The sequence below is a fragment of the Acinonyx jubatus genome, chromosome A3 (assembly GCF_027475565.1).
Source record: "Acinonyx jubatus isolate Ajub_Pintada_27869175 chromosome A3, VMU_Ajub_asm_v1.0, whole genome shotgun sequence".
Lineage (NCBI taxonomy): Eukaryota > Metazoa > Chordata > Mammalia > Carnivora > Felidae > Acinonyx > Acinonyx jubatus.
The window spans coordinates 134,958,079-134,975,560 of record NC_069388.1 but is presented as its reverse complement, the minus strand read 5'-3'; the positions used below and the strand labels follow the sequence as shown (position 1 = coordinate 134,975,560).

Below are 17,482 nucleotides of genomic sequence, written 5' to 3'. Positions count from 1 at the left end.
TTTGTCTAATAAATGGAGTACTTAGAGACCACATAGAAACAACTAATGAAGTATATTGGATAATAAAACATCTTTTTAAAGAGAAAGCCTGGCTTGTAGAAATTCCATGAAGGCCCCTTGATATCAAATTAGTCTGAAAATTAATTCTTTCTAAACAGAGTTTCTGACAAAATCCTAAACCTATATCAAGGTTGTAAATTCCATTTATCTTTCCATACCACAAGCCAGCAGTGTCGCCGCCCCAAAGCCTTCCTGAACCTTCCCTCATCTTCTACTGTGAATTCTAATGAATCGTGTTCTTGTCTTATCTCCCTAGTTATCCAAGAACTTCACGAGAGCAAAGACCTTCCCTTTGTATTTAGCTTTCCATTTTGTGCATATTAAGTAACTATTAAACCTCTGCTGAATAAATAAATACATCCAGGATGATTTATTACGGAATACTAAATATCAGGAAGCACTAATGGAAAACCTATTATGATCCAGACATCATATTAGACCACAATTATGCAAAGTGCAAATTAATACAAATAAAACCAACTTGGAGACCTTACCTTACCGACTGTGTCCTTTTGCTTGGGAACACTTTTAGTCTTCATGCCTGACACCCATTCTGCCCTGAAAAGTGTCCTAATTTGAACACCTCCTTAGAGGAAATAAGAGAATCACACCTCACTCCTGGTAATTGCCAGAGTAATCACATGCATCACAAACCCTAGGACAGCTTATCGAATTAAAAGTGTATGTGCCTCATAATTCATTTTTATTTACTGGAAATTTGGCTTACAACTGTTGTCATGTTGCATATGATTAATTATGCCATAAAATTTGTATGTTCAAGCTTATGTTTACTCCTGTAAGAGGATCCATGCCTGGTTTTCTGTATTCCACGGGGGAGCTCAACAAGATGTGCTGAGTTTTAATTTGCATGATATTTGCATAAATTTGCATTTCCATGCAATGGTATTAATTTTACATAAGAAATACACCTGATTCTAAGGATAATGAAACCGAATCTTATGGCCCATAAGAGAAGTGGCGGTATTGGAAGCAACTGGATAATAGAAGTTGGTGGAATGTGCGGAATGTGTGTCAAATAATTGCCAATGATTATTCGCCATTGAATAAGCAGTTCTACTTGCAAAACATTCCCATATGTCTCTTCTCCTTTGAGCTTCATATGAAAATTTTCAGATCAGAGATGACACCAATCTTACCAAAAGGCCCTAGAGGTCTTAGAAGTTAAGACTTACCTCCAAGGTCAAGGAATAGGTTCCTGCAGCATGAGCTCTGGAGCTAACTCTCCAAAGCTGATGCCCCTTCGATAGCTTCCCGAATAATGTGTCCACAGAGCCAAGAAAGATAGGAAGGGAGAGAAGTCTACTAAGGACAAGAACGTTTTAGAAGTCTACCCTTCTTCCCGCTCCTTCCTCTGATGCCCTTACTTCCTCCTTTTCTCCGGACTTGCATTCCCTCTCCCCAAATGCACAGCCCGTTCCCATTAACTGGTTATGTTGGAAGCTGAACTAGCTTTCTAGTGTTTTTTGTGCTTGAGATAGAGATCATTTTGTGGGATCATGAGCAGGTTGATTTTTGACAACCCTAAAGGCTAGTCCGGTGCATTATCGTTACGTTGCTGTGGGAATAAATCAGAAAGGCAGCTCTGTGTTAGGAATCCTAAGTCCCTGCATAGATGAGAAAGAATTAGAATGGGGGAATTAGGACCCCTCCGAAGATAGCACTCAGCTCTTTAGAAAAGAATTGAACCAAATAAGCAATTAACAACAACCACAATAATGTCTGTAGACACGTTGTTCAGTAGACTCTCTGTACTAAGTCTAATCCTTTTGCTAAATTCATAGAAGTTATTGCTAACTTCCTAGGTGAGCAAACAGTTGCTCACGCAGATTATATAACGTGTCCAAAGTCTCATAGCTAATGTGCTGCTGAGTCAAAATATAGACAGTGGCCTCTCAAATTCTAAAATCACTTTCTAAATTTGATCCTTCGCGTTGTCGACAAACATAAGCTTGACTAATTGGAAAGCTAGAACTGAATATAAAAATCCTGCCCCATATCTCGCATTTTACAATGACAAGATTAAGGCTAAGTGACATGTTGCAGATTGGATAGCTGGTGGGTGGCCATGTCAGAAATAGAACCAAGTCTTGTTTTCCAGGCATAGTTTGCTTCTTTGTTCCCTCCTGGCCCCAAAGCATCAGGCCGTCACTCTTTTCCTCAAGCTGACTCTAGTCATATGCTCCCTGAGTCTCTGTAGGGATCCTGGTAGGTGACATTAATTAACACAAAAACAGTACAACCCCATTGGTGACTGATGACAGTAGAATATTGACAACGAACAGGAGACACAACGTCCCCCAGAATGTACGACTTTCTGTTGCATCGTAGATTATCCAAGATGCTTATATGCTTGCACCAGTGGGATTCTGGGTCAGAACAATTTGTGTTCCAATCCCGGTATGAGTGTAGATAGGTCGTATGGCCTGGATCCTCTCGTAGGTACCATCGGAGACACAACTCTCACACCTGTGTAGCTGAACCGATAAAGCCCACCTCACAGAGCTGTTGTAAGTAATAACAGTTGTAAGTATAACAAATAATGATATGTATCAATGATGTATATAAAATAAATGACACTGCTGTTTGTTTTTCTTCATGTGTTTGAATGCAAACACTTCTAGAGCCAGCATCACTGGTTTGTCGAGTACCCGGTGAAAACGGAGAACAGTTGGACACTGCAGTTTAAGTCACCGTTGGGTAGTTTTCCAAGAAAGCTCGGGAATTAGTTGTGCAGTCATGATATGAGGCTTGAGCAATATTTGGTGCTCGTTGCAAACATTTCTAGCACATACCATGAATACTCGATATTTCAGTATTTATCCACCTAGTTTTTCTTTCCCTTTCTCCCCCTCACCGTGCAGTGAATGCAGTGTTGTCCATTTTGAGAAGAATTGTTATACGATATTGATATGAGCATCCTCACAGTATTGTTGTTACCTTACACTTAATACATTATGTGGACGGTTTTATGTTGTGATATGAAATATGTAGTTTTTTGTTTTGACTTCTCAGGAAAATAATAATGCCTCAGTACATGGCTATTGTTCATTCACTCGTTCCAGCATTGCTACCAGGAAGCCGTGATTTCAGCAAGCTGTGGTGTGGAAGGAATGGAGAATCGTGCCGTGGGAGATGCAAATACAATTCAGACAATACACATTGACTGAAATAACCCTATTGATTCATTTCCTTTAGTTTTTGCCCTTTTCCAAGGATGTGAATATGCTGTCTTAACTCATTGTTGAGTGTCAGCCCTTGACGTCCCATATTGCCTTTCCATAGAAATAATTCTCTCCAACTAACTCAATTCTTTTTGCCCAACTCAATATCTTCTTTTCCTTTCATTCTTATTAACGTCAGGATTGTTTGGAGCCACGGTAGCCGGTAGCACAATCTCATTTTCCTCCCTAGCATTCATTCAGCTCAATGGAACAGAAGTTGTCACCGTGAACTAGAACTTGGGGTGTGATTTGGGAAAGACTTATCTTTGTACTTATTCTGAAAGTGCTTGTGGGCTTGCGGGGAGATAGAAACACACACACTTTGATTCTAGCATGATACTGTCGCCTGAGAAAAGGGTCAACTGAAGCTGGTCGGGTGGGTGGGAGCAGAGGTCTTGAGAAGAAGGAGCTTCCCTTGGGGTTCAAAGACAGGTAGGTGTGATTCAGGCAAGGAAGACATGGAAGGAGAGAGAAAAGGCCCAGTTACAGCAGGAAATCACACACAGCCCGAGGAGACGCAAGATACCTGGCATTTCTACAATACCAAGAGGGGGTGGGGAGTGTCGGGGAAGGAGGGTCCAGGGGGCTAAAGGGCTGAGCCCAGACCCCTGTAAGTAGGGGTTATGCCGATATTAGGTGTTCTCCTAGAGGCACCAATGGATAAATTAAAATGGAAGCTGATGTGGTTTTGGAGTAGTGGTGGGTCCAGAGCCGATGGCCAAGAAAGTATTCCTGAGGCGTCTTTGTGGCAAAAAGGTGATTTTATTAAATCTGGGGACAGGACCCGTGGGCACGAAGAGCTACCCTGGGTTGTGAGGAGAGACGGACCATCTACTTGGGATTTGGGGGAAGTAAAGGCAAGGGGAAGTTTCCAGAAGGACTTCCGTACGCTCAAGGAGACCCCCAGGATCCTGGAGGCCCGGCTATTGTCAAGCCAGCGTCCTCTTCCCCTCTAACAAAGCATTAATGTTAAGACGGCTGGGAGTTCCTGGAGGAACGGACACTCCGCCAGCCCCAAGTGTTTGCCAACGGGGTGCAGGTATTAGGAAATTTGATGTAGTCTACCATTTCCTTTTGCCTTTCTTTCCCACATCAGCATCCATGAGTGAATGCCACCGTCTCGTGTAACCAGGGGCGAATAGGTAATAAGGCAAGTGACGACCCCATTTTATCTTAAATTAACGGAAGGGAAGGGGTTGGAACATAACTTGGAATTTTGCCAGAGTAGCAAGACCGAAAACGCCAGACTCCAGTGGACGTCACTGTAGAATGATACGTGTGTGTGGTGTAATGACAACAAATGGCCAGAAATCCAAATTGATTGCACATGCCCACGGTGTATAGTGTGTGTGTGTGTGTGTGTGTGTGTGTGTGCGCGCACGTGCGCGTGTTTGAAGCTCACAAAACCCCAATCAACATGCTCCTCCTGCTCTCATCCTTTTGCTTCAAGGGGAGAAGGTGTCTCACCAACAAATGTATTTCTCAGTTACTCTAAGTAGCCCCTGAGGCAACCGTGACCTCTAGGGTAAACACTGACCAGGCTTATCTCTATTCAATTCAGGAAACAGAATGAGATGAGGAAAAAAAGAGAATTGTTTTCAGGAGGGTGTAGTGCAGAGACCACGATCCTGAACTTTCAGTCTCCCTGGGGCCGCGTGGCAGGCAGTGGCCTGGGGGACGTCGCCCCCTAATGGCGTGGGAAAAATCAGATACTCCTGCTTTACCTTAGTTATAAAATGCCGAATCTCCGGCTTATTTTAATGAATACGTGCATATTAACAAAAAGAGATATAATACATTGAAAGAATAACTCGATGGCATATTTGGAGTTAAAAAGTCAGCTTCAACCATCGTACTGTATAAATTAAGAATGGCAAAACAGCATTTTTTACTCATGACTACCTTATGTAGTTTTGTAACCCTTGCCCAAAATCATACTAACTTTTAATTGTTTTATTCTTTAATATTCTTATCTTCAAAAATGTTTCTGAAACTTCTGGACTCCTTCGTTCTTAAATCCGAGTTTATTCCTGAGACATTCACCACATGTTTCTTTGAAGAGACTTGAAAAGATGGTCAATTGTTCCAAAAATAAACTCAATGACTAATCTCTAATGTTTAAGTATAACACAGAACAAGTTCATTGTCTTGTTATTACTGTTTCAAATATGGACCTTTAGGTATACAGTCTTAGAGGGCCGGTCTTCGCCCAAGACTATACAATTGGGAAATTAGGTTTAAAAAATTTGATCTGTAAGCAAAATACTAGTAGGAAAATAAAAGGATGCTCCTAAGGTGGTATGCTGTATTTATATAAAGATTTATTAACAAATAAAGGATAAGTAGATACATAAAACTCTTTTTAAAAAGTGGTTTTGAAACATCTCTGGCCCAGGAATTTTCATCTTCAGTGTAACTTTGTATGAACTTACTTTTAATTTGTATATATTCCGGGACACCTGGGTGGCTCAGTTGGTTAAGCATCCAACTTCGGCTCAGGTCATGATCTCACAGGTCACGAGTTCGAGCCCTGTAGTCCTGCTCTGTGCTGACAGCATGGAGCCTGCTTGGGGTTCCCTCTCTCCCCCTCTCTCTCTTTCTCTCTCTCGAAAATAATTTGAATATATTCTGACATGTAAGCCAGAATAGTTACTGAACTGGTTAATATCTGCAAGAGAATTATTCATAAATTAATTAATTAATGAAAACACTTTTTTCACACACATCCAATATTATTTTTGTGCACGTAATCTCTTTTGAGTGATGAAGTTTTCAAAGACGAACTGAAATTAGATCTGCTCCCGACCACTACGGAAGTACAAAACAACATTCTAGGAATCCTCTTTAAATATGGTTTGTGTGGTTTGGGTGCTGTGTAGGCGAGCTCACGACTCACGGGCGGCTGAATGCCTCTGGAGCAGACAGAGAAGGCAATTTTCTGAGGAACTTTCAATTTTTTTTCAAACCGATCAAATATTTAGGTACACGTCATCTTCTAAATAAAATGTAGAATCAGCTGGCAAGCTCAAAAAAATTGATCAGAGATTCCCCAATGTCTTCTAACCTAAACGAAACCTTGAAAATTGAAATTATAAAGAGATTCGTATATGTGGCATAAAGCATGTGTGAAATAAATGATCCTTAGAGTGTAGATTGAAAGCGTGCTTAGTAAGGTAAGAGTTCAAGTCCCAGGTGCCCACTTGTGATTCTAAGTTTTCTAAATGGGGACTGATGTTGTGTTCGCATCAGTTGGGGGACAGAGTTAACAGATGGGTGCTGACACTACAGGTGGTGAAGTTGGAAGATTCTTTTAAAAAATTGGTTTTGGAGGCACCTGGATGGCTCAGTCTGTTAAGTGTCCTCCTCTTGATTTTTGGCTCAGGTCATGACCTCGTGGTTTATGAGATCTAGCCCCAGGTCAAGCTCTGCACTGACAGCAAGGAGCCTGCTTGGGATTCTCTCTCTCTCCCTCTCTTTTCCCCTATCCCTCTCTCTCCGATGACATTCGTTTAAGGTTACTATTTTGAATGTGATTTCAGTTATTTTGTAAAATAAAAAAACACCATCAGTATCTATCTCTTATCAATTATGGGGCAATGCTATATGTTAAAAAGACTTTTAAAGAAAAACCTGAATCTGTTATCAGTTACGAAGAAACAGAAGATAAAACCAGAGAGGGAGGGAAACCAGAAGAGACTCGTAAATACAGAGAACAAACTGAGGGTTGATGGCGAGGTGCGGGGGGGGGGAGTTGGGGGGGTGGGGGGGTGAGGGGGGAGGGAGGGAAAACTGGTGATGGGCTTTGAGGAGGGCGCTTGTCAGGATGAACACTGGGTATTGCACGTAAGCCGCGAATCACCGGGTTCTACTCCAGAAACCAACACTACACTCTGTGCTAACTAACTTGAATTTAAATATGCAAAAAAAAAACTAAAAAAATGAAAAGACTACATGACCTCCACTATTTCAGCTGCATTTAAACAACTACCCCTGATTCTTTAACTCTGTTAGGTCACTTGAATCTCTGCAAATGTTTTATTCAATGCAAAAACGGAGCCAACTCCCAAAGCGCTGCCTACTGGAAAGCTATTTTAACAGGAGACCAGCTTAAAATAGGGTCGTTTTACGTGGAGCTTCAAAATATTTCTGACACCTACATTCTGTAATCACATTCATCAAAACACAAGGCCTTCTTAATACTGTCTCCTGCATTTGAATGTACCCTACCCACAGGCTGTTCTCCATTAACCCTTCTTCCACAATTAGCCACTTGAAAGCATCCTTCCCCCCTCTTCCCTAAGCGGTAACGGGACCCTTGAGGGCCCGTTGATGGCGATCTGCCAGAGTCAGGTAATCTCAGCGGGCAAAGGTTAGTCCTAATTAGCGTGGGGTCCCCGGGATGGTGTGACTGTTACTGTCACAAGCAGGAAGTGCCTTAGACAGGTGGTTTCAAAGGCAGGCTATAAAGAAAGCACAGCACATAATAAAGTCACCAGAGACCAGTCGCCGCACGGATTCTGATGCTCTTTCTGAAGCTGGCCTGTTCACAGCAAGTGGGTCTTCTCTTCTCCCTGGGATAAATGTGAGCCTAAGTCATGTCACTACGACCTTTGAACATATGGGTTGATCTTCAACCGCCTACCCGCTAATTCCCAGTGAGGGACCCACGCGAGGTGATGGTCGGTTGTGGCCGCTACCTTCACGCCCAGACCGGTCCTTCTGCTGCAGTTTCACCTAGAAGCACGTCGTCATCACGTCAGTTGCCAACGTGATGCACTGTGGTCGGGTGATTGAGATTTCCTTCAGCACTAATTTAAACGAAGTTCATAAGAGCAAAGACTAAGGATGCCCAGCCCCAACTGTTCTTTATGTGTTTGAGGCTGTCATTTTACCTCCCAGTAAATAGAGATTACAGGTTATGGTCAGTTCCTGATCTGAGCACCTAAGAAATGCTTTATTACTGTGACCTGATCAAGAATTTGCTGGTGGGCCTGAGAGGCTCAGTCGGTTGAGCGTCCGACTTTGGCTTAGGTCATGATCTCACGGTTTGTGGTTTTGAGCCCCGCGTCGGGCTCTGTGCTGACAGCTCAGAGCCTGGAGCCTGCTTCAGATTCTGGGTCTCCCTCTCTCTCTCTTCCTCCCCCCTGCTTGTGCTCTGTCTCTCTCTCTCTCTCAAAAATAAATAAATATTAAAAAAAAAAAAAAAAAGGATGTGTTTTCAGGAATCCGGCAAACTGCATGATTAGTAAGAATCTCTTTGCCTGCAGCTCTCTTCTCTGCTTGGGTTTCTTTTGAATGCTGTCTTACTTTGTTACATTTTCAAGTGACTGGTAAAGATTCTTGAACACTCGGCTCTCCATGATTCTAGACTGAAGCGTCTCAGACCTTGCTGGGCTGCTGTCTTGGGACACCCCAGCGGAGAACTTCCTGTATGGACAACAAAAACTCCGTTCATTCTTACTGTTCACCTTCCTTCTGATTTTTTCCCAGCCATGTTTTCCTACCTTCTACCACACAACAGGCTCATTTCTCAGAATGGGTCTCTCTCCCATCAGTCAGCATATGCTCCAGAAGGCTCTGCTTCCGAGGGTCCGAATGTGCCCTCGGCCTGCACAGGAGAGCGCTTGTCCCGGGGGCCCTAGCCAGGCACTGGTTAGCAGTGGGGACCCCACCCTTAGAGGATGTTAGGGGAGAAAATAGCACAGGTTATCAACCAACAGTGCAGGGGGATGGTCAGGGCCCAGCCCAGTGACTCAAATGTTGTGTGATTCTCCATCTCACATAGACAACTTCTGGACTCTTGGATCCCACCATCTCCCATCTCAGCAAGCTGAGGCTTACACCTTCGGCCCTCCGCCCTCAGCCAAAGTTGGCAGCGATCCCGCGTTTCACACGCCTTGAGATGGCGTGCGTCTGTGGGTGTGCCCGTCCCCACGGATGGGACTACCAGGTGGCCTCATGGATTCATCCTGTTCCTGACCATCCAGATCTGGGAGCCCCCTTTTCATCCAGGAAGACACAGCTTGGCCCCCTCGTCATTACCTTTATGGTTTGAGACACTTCTCTTAATCATTGCCCCCACAATCCTTGTCTGTAGAATGGGGACTGTAAAATCATGGTTTTAGTTAAGAAAATGGTGCATTGTGTACAGTATGCAAGTCAAAACGTGGTATCGCTATTGTTAAAGTTCCTGCCTTTTTTCACATATGCAAAAAAATATATTATCTTTCACCTTTAATGGTGTCCCTTCAGTCAAGACCCGGGAGGGCGAACGCTTGGGTGTTCACTCTGACTAAAGCACTCCTGGGCTCATTTACATCCCACACTTATTCTCACTTCAGAAAACAGAGTATCAAGCCAGAGATTTCCATCTAAACTCCCAACCTTGGTTCATGTCAAATGTTTCCTCTTCCTTCAGCAAGAATCCACCCACCTGGAGGTTGAGGGTGGTCCTCGAGTTGGCATCTTTCTCCAGGGCCCTGCGATGAACCCCACAGGACGGTGCCTGGACGTTGGTCCACGTTTGCAGGGGATGACATACCCATCCGATGCCTCCTTCTCCTCCAGGGTCAGCTTTCCTTCTATCTCTATTCACGTGGCCAGTGACGCAGACAGCACTGTGGTGAGGTCTCAGCCGTGACAACTGTGCCCATGGCCTAATGGACTGACGCCTAGGAGGTGGACTTGGGCCAGTGGGGAAGCCCTTCTTGGGGGGAATCTGGACTAAATAAGACTGTCTCACTTCACGCTGAGTCTGCGGCAGGTAAACCTGGGACGTGGGGTCTGGCACAGTCCTCCCCTTTCCGCATAAACAGAGACACGGAACCCCATCATGAGCCGGCAGGAGAGCAGGAAGGGGGACAGAATGGCATGTGCCAGGGGAGGAGAGGCCAAGAGAAGGATACGAAGAGTAAAGACCTTTTTGGGCCAGTTCTTACGTCCTTAGAATAAGGGGTCCTTTTCGGCTCAGCTTACTTCAAATGGATTACGCTATTTGTCAAAAAAATAGTATGCTATTTGACAAAAAAAAAATTGTTTTTGTCCAAAATAAGTGCCATCAGCTGTTTCCCTTGCTTTCATGTGTAGTTAATAATATAGTTACCTACCTCACGGGGTCGCATGTGGTTCTAACGGAATGATATGGAAGGGCTAATTAAAAATGGCTATATGTATATGTATATACACATATACATATTGAGTATAACAAATTGAACATCTGCTTGAAATAAATATTTCTTTTTTCTCACTGAAAATAATCTTGGGGACTAGATGTCTCCAGCGTATTTCTTTAAAAAATATAAAAAGACTGTAGTGGAGATTTCGTGCCTTGAACATCAACACTTACATGCTTAATTAGATGTAGAGGGCGGTGGCTAAATTCTAACTATAGTTTAGATTTTACAGGGAAAGTGTGAAATAAAATTAAATATATATAACTTACATGGAACTAAATATACACGCATAGTGTTTTACCTCATTTCTGGAAATGAAGCATAGTAGGGGATACATCCAATAGATTTAGGCTCTTTTGAAAGAAACGAAAATGTCACATCACCTCTGAAAGAAAAGCAGACTATTCACTAAATCAAATTTAATTTTCTTTACTTTGTTCCCTTGATCTTGCCACACAACTGAGGTTTTTAACTGTTGTGTTTAAAAAGAGCCAAAGATTTCTGGGGTGCCAGGGCAGCTCAGTTGGTTGAGCATCTGCCTCTTGATTTTGGCTCAGGTCATAATCCCATGGTCGTGGGATTAAGCCCTGTGCTGGAACCTGCTTAGGATTCTCTCTCTTTCTTCCTCTGTCCCTCTCCCCTGCTTGCATGCTCATTCTCTCTCTCTCTCTGTGTCTCTCTCTCTCTCAAATAAATAAATTGAAAACTAACTAACGAACTAATTTTAAAAAAGAAAAAAAGATTTCAAAGTAGCATAAAGTTTTCTGAAGGATCTCCATGTAAGAGATCTTCTGGAGCATAGAATACTAAATATTTTGTAATCCTTCTCCTGAGGGTTTGGAACTGACTGCAGTGAAGCTCCTGGAAGAAACATGGAAAAGGAACTAAGTGTGACAGGGAAGCAGAAATCACGATATTATTTGTTCTGCCTGGCACCGAGGGAGTCAGGAAAGGCCTGACCGAAGAATGAACGTAGGAGAGATTAATTTACTTGCTTACACTCTATGTGTTCTAATACATCGTGAGATGATTCCTTTTCAGCTGTACTCTTGAGAATGAATACAATTTTCAAAAAAAAAAACAAAAGTCAGGAGAGACGTAGTACATACAGAAGAAACATGGGTAAAATGTTACAGACTACCTAATGAGAAATGGTAGTTTCAAATGGTTTTCTTATCAGGGATGCCTGGGTGGCTCAGTCGGTTGAGCGTCCGACTTTGGCTCGGGTCACGATCTCGCGGCTCACGGGTTCGAACCCCGCGTCGGGCTCTGTGCTGATGGCTCGGAGCCTGGAGCCTGCTTTGGATTCTGTCTCCTTCTCTCTCTCTGCCCCTCCTCTGCTCATGCTCTGTCTCTCTCTCTCTCTCAAAAATGAATAAACTTAAAAAAATGTTTTAATTGTTTTTCTGTCATAACATGATGTAACTCATACTGCTGGTAATGTGGAATGAATGAATGAATGAGTGTGTGTAAAAGCCTATTAGATACATAAAATTACCCGTATCTGTACCATCTAGAGGTACGTTATGCCTCTATTTTATTCTAAATAGTGTCTTGCACAAGTTGACATGGTACACATCTGTTTTTGTGCTGCCCTTTGATTAACGTGTTAAGGTACATTATTAAGTCAATATAAATGTAATGTTTGCACAGCGACCTTGAAGACTAATACGTCATGAGTGTATATCCGTATTTTTACATATGTTTCTTCTCAGCTACCTCCTCAACTTCTCTGTAGGAATTGCTGTAACTTGCATGCTTCCCAGCACGATGCGAAAACATTTTTTCAATAACCTTTGCAGTTTAAATAACAGATGTTTTATTTTATTATTGTTTTATGTTCTTTTCTATAATTAGCAAGCAGGTGAGGTTATATACAAAATTTATATTTTGCATGTGTGCAGTCTATATGATTTAGGATATGTTCTATTGAATTCTCTGTAAAACCTCATGCGAATGCGTTTAAGTTCCAAAACACAGTTCCTGGGAGCAGTCTGTATGTAGGAAGGGCTCCTTTGCCTTAAATTAGCTTCTTCCTGTAGACTAAGTCCTGAAAATTTTGTAATTCGAGAGAATACATATAGTGTAGGCATAAGCTTCAGAAAAATCCCATTAAGACACAAAATATCACTCCCTTAACACTCTCATTGTTTAGCTAATATGCATTTATGTTAAAAAACTTAAAGTTCTTATGTATAAATCCCTGGGCGATAAAAAGGTCTGGGTTTAGAATGTGCTGGGTATTAGACTCTCTTGTTGTATGTTGGAGACTTGGGGTTCTGAATCTGAGAGACTTGAACACGAAGCCTGCAGAGTGAAATTTGACATTGGATAAATCACGTAATACCTTTGAAGCTCAGGTCCTTCTTCAGTTGTAATTTTTTTTTTTTTCAACGTTTACTTATTTTTGGGACAGAGAGAGACAGAGCGTGAACGGGGGAGGGGCAGAGAGAGAGGGAGACACAGAATCGGAAACAGTCTCCAGGCTCTGAGCCATCAGCCCGGAGCCTGACGCGGGGCTCGAACTCACGGACCGCGAGATCGTGACCTGGCTGAAGTCGGACGCTTAACCGACTGCGCCACCCAGGCGCCCCATCTTCTTCAGTTTTAAAGACAAAAGTTACAAAAACTCCTGTCTTATATTCACGAGTGAAACATAAAATAAATGTAACAATAAATGTAAAAAAAACAGAGTACCTTGTGGTAGGTATTAGCTGTCTCGTGAACTCACTTAAAGGAATGGTTCCAGTAGGAGAATGTTATTTCATTTTTCTGATTTTTCAGGAAAAAGTGCCCTACACCTTTTTCTTCTTCTTTTTCTTTCATGGCAAAACATTCTGTTATCTTTCTGTCTCTTTTTCTCAAATTGGACATGAGTTATGTTTACCAGCCCTTCTTTTTGCTAAACCCATAGTTAGATTTTCATTTCAGATATCGTATCGTTCATTCCTAGAATATCCTTCTTTTTAAATATAGCTTCATTTTCCACTTAAGATTCTTTGTGTGCCCACTCACTATGACCATAATACCATTCAATCCTTGGTCATGATCATAGTGGCTGCTTTAAATTCCTTGTCTGATACCTCCAACATGCGGGGGTCATTTTAGGGTCCGTTTACTGTAACTTTTGTTCTATTCACCGGTGTTCAAATTTCCCCCTATTCTCACAAGTCTCTTACTCTTTTTTATTGCAGAGAACAGGTGGGCGTGTTCTTCTGAGCAGTCTTAATTTATTCTGGGAGGCAGGTACGTCATTGTCTGATGGCCTTGAACTTGCGGATGCTTGCTTGATCTCACGCTCTGTTAGGGTGGATGTTGGGAAAGCCCGAGGTGTTTCTTGAGCTCCTTTGTCTGGCTATTAAACTCCAAGTCATGATTTGCTTCTGCGGTGGTCTTTGCTCTGTTTCTGTCCCCATCTTGCTGCCTTTCTCTGGGTTCCTGGAGTCTCCACAGCACCCTGCAGTTTAGACATCAGCCAGGCATATTATACAGAGATTTTGTGGCTTCTCCTCTGTGCCTTCCTCCACTCAGGGGGGGTTTCCTCATTCCAGACAGTCTGACATCCCCAAACGTGGTTCTCCGATGCTTCAAGGCAGAATGACTGACTGTAACTTGCGTCTAGTTCCACACCGATACTTACATGGATGGGATCGACCCGGAAGTCCTCTCAATGAGAGAAGCCATATAAATCTGGATGTCACTTGGTGACCAGGCTCCATTCTTTCAAAAGCCAAATACCCCTCAGTTTACGCTCAGTGGCTTCAAATAACAAATTTAAAAATACATTTTGAAGCATATGTTGAGTCCCCATGTTGTAGGACTTTTCATTTCCCAGACTGTCAGCCTCCTGGCCTTGTCCTGTGCCATCGTTGGGAGGCTTTGGGGAAGGTGAGGTGTGGAGAGAGGCTGGAGCTTATGGTTTTAAAACAGCATGTCCTATGTTCTTTGTTCAGCGTATGTGATCACATAAGTGATCACAGAATCACCTCACTGACGGGAGAGCACCCACGATGGAAGAACGCTTTCTTGCAATTTTGTTGGGCACGACGTGTAATTATTAGCCACCGTGTTGGTTAAACATGAATTTCATATAGTAACTTACTCACAGTTGTGGAGCAGACACAGAAATAGTATCTCAAAGATATTTTATACCTTTATAATATTTTACCTCAAAGATACATATAACTGTTAGCATGTTAACATGGTCAGGGACTAGCAAAAATCTGAGAGGTAGACCTACAATCTTGCAAACAAAAACTAGAGTGTTTGTCTCATGTTTGAAAATTTGTTACCCTCAAAAGCATACTTTTATGATGTCAAATGTAAAGAGTGACTACATCTGGAAGCATCTTCTCATTTTGGAAACAACAACAACAACAACAAACCGACTATACTTAACCCCAGCAAGGTCAGCGACTCTAATCCTTTACTGACCATGGTTGGTTGTGAGACCCAAAGAGAGGATGACTCCCCCCCCCACATGTTGCCTCAGGGTCTAGCTGGACCCTAAATCTGTCCAGGCCAGGTTTCTAAGGTTCTGCTGGCACAAAGACCCCTTTTGAAGAGCATTTTTGGGACATGCGTCATGGAAACGATAACCTTGCGAGTTGTTTGATGATCAAATTCTGTGTTTCGGGTGAACCTCATCCAGTCTCCACTCTGGGGGAAGTACTGCATTTCCTTGTGATGCTGCGTGACAGCCAGGCAGCCACGTCTGAGAAAAAGCTGGTTAAATATAAATGAATCTTTCTTAACCTTTCACCAGGATAGCCATTTATTTAGTGTTATTTCTGTTTATGCTGAACCTGGAGTCTGAGATAAGTTTACACGTTCCTTCTCTCTTTCTCGCTCTAATATCGAGAGAAGAGCAGAAGCATATTTCAAAATAACAATTGTGGGCAGTATTGATATCATTAATTAACGCGTCCTTGCTAGATCGCTTGTGAAACCATATAGTGAACCCTGCAAACAGAACTTCATTGTCAGGAGCAAAATGGAAACCACGTCACGTCCTTGGGTAACAGATGAGTTGACAGATGGGAAAGTAATGGCTTGAGTTTCCTTCTCTCCCATCATTACAGGGGAAGTACGGGAGGGTCAGTAACCACATTATCCAAATAGAAGTGCAGGGAAAAAAAAATTGATCAAAATCTTCCTGCGGTAGAATTTCTCTTTAATTGGCTAAAGGATCTTCTTATTAAAGCAATCATTTTGCTTGATGGACGAAATGCACTTGGCCCATATGATAAGTGAACCTCACTAACAAGAATCTCTTTGAAATACAATGGTAATTCTGTCATGTTTCTCGAATCATTTTGTTAAGTGTCAAACACTGAATTGATTAGCACATGGTAATATATGAAAATTAGGGAATCCAAATGGATCCATTGTAAAGCTTCATAAATGTATCAGAGTCTGCAATCTCGGGGTTGTGGGGTCTTACTGTTTCCCCTTGGAATAAGCAAAGACTACCGGAGTTTCAATTAAATTCTATACCTGGACTGGGGTATTTCTTCCGTATCACTTGTTTTCCAGGATCCTTAAGAATACGTAGCAAATATTGCAGATGGAACCCACAGTCTGCCCGTCAGTAATCCCGTGACATTTGATGCACTCTGAGATCCCACTGTAATGGCAGCAAGGTAGTTACTTTTTTAAAATCACGAAGGTGGAAAGAGTGGAAAGTGAGTATCAGTCTGAAAATGCAGCTCATGTAGGAAGGTTTTCCCATGCACACGGATTGGCAGAACGACGTGTCCAGGTCGGGCACTGAAACATGATGGTTCACCTGATGATCAGCCGAGATTTAAGGAGAACTTGTAACAAGAAAAAGGGACAAAAGATAGGGGCCCCTGGGTGGCTCAGTCGGTTAAGCCTCTGACTCTTGATTTCAGGTCACGTCATGATCTCACAGTTCTGAGATGGAGTCTCGTATTGGGCTCTAAGCTGGATGTGCAGCCTGGTTAAAATTCTCTCTCTCTCTTAAAAATAAAAATAAAAATAAAATAATAAAGGATAAAAAGTAAACAGAAAAAATTAATTCTTCAGAAAAAGCAGAGGTAAATGGATATCATTCTATTTTTAATGTTTATTTATTTTTGACAGAGAGAAAGAGAGAGACAGAGCATGAGCTGGGGAGGGGAAGAGAGAGAGGGAGACAGAATCCGAACAGGCTCCAGGATCCAAGCTGTCAGCACAGAGCCTGTGGCGGGGCTCGAACTCATGGACTGCAAGATCATGAACTGAGTCGAAGTCAGACGTCAACTGACTGGGCCCCCCAGGCGCCTATTCTAAATAGAATATGTGGGAAGTTTTGAGGAAAAAAATCAGGAAAGGGACAATTCAAAACTGAGAAAGAATGGGGCACCTGGGTGGCTCAGTCAGTTAAGTGTCCGATTTCAGCTCAGGTCATGACCTCACCGTTCAAGAGTTCAAGCCCCCCATCAGAATCTGTGCTGACAGCTCAGAGCCTGGAGACTCCCTCGGATTCTGAGTCTCTCTCTCTCTCTGCTCCTCTCTCTCTCTCTCTCTCTCTCAAAAATGAATAAACATTAAAAAAAAAACCTGAGAAAGAACCATTTACCAATTAAGCATTTAATTGCCAAGATAAAAACGTAACAGGGGTCTTGGAAAATAAAGCGAAGAAAAATCTCACAAGTTAGAAGGATTAGAGGAAGCTACAGAAAGATGAGGAGAATGAAAATAAAACAGAAAAGGGGAAGAGGGTGTCCTGATTTGGATTGTGTCCTCTGAAAATGAATGTTGAAGTCCTCACTCTCAGTACCTCAGAATGTGACATTATTTGGAAATAAAGCTGTTGGGGATGTAACTGGTTAAATGAAATCACAGTACTGTAGGTGGCCCTATTCCCCAAATGACAGAGAGATGGGGACCTATGGGAGAAGCCGTGTAGTGACAGACACAGGCTTGGAAGGATGTGGCCATAAGCCAGGCGACCTTGAAATTGCAGGCAACACCAGAACCTGGAAGAAGCCAGGAAAGCTCCTT

At 42.6% G+C, this 17,482-nt stretch overlaps 1 non-coding gene across 1 annotated transcript; it reads left to right on the top strand.

Moving 5' to 3' along the window:
- The first annotated feature begins 11,658 nt into the window (after positions 1 to 11,658).
- On the top strand, positions 11,659 to 11,743 carry TRNAQ-UUG (transfer RNA glutamine (anticodon UUG)). Its single transcript has one exon. It is a non-coding gene; the product is annotated as a tRNA-Gln (tRNA).
- Positions 11,744 to 17,482: the final 5,739 nt, after the last annotated feature.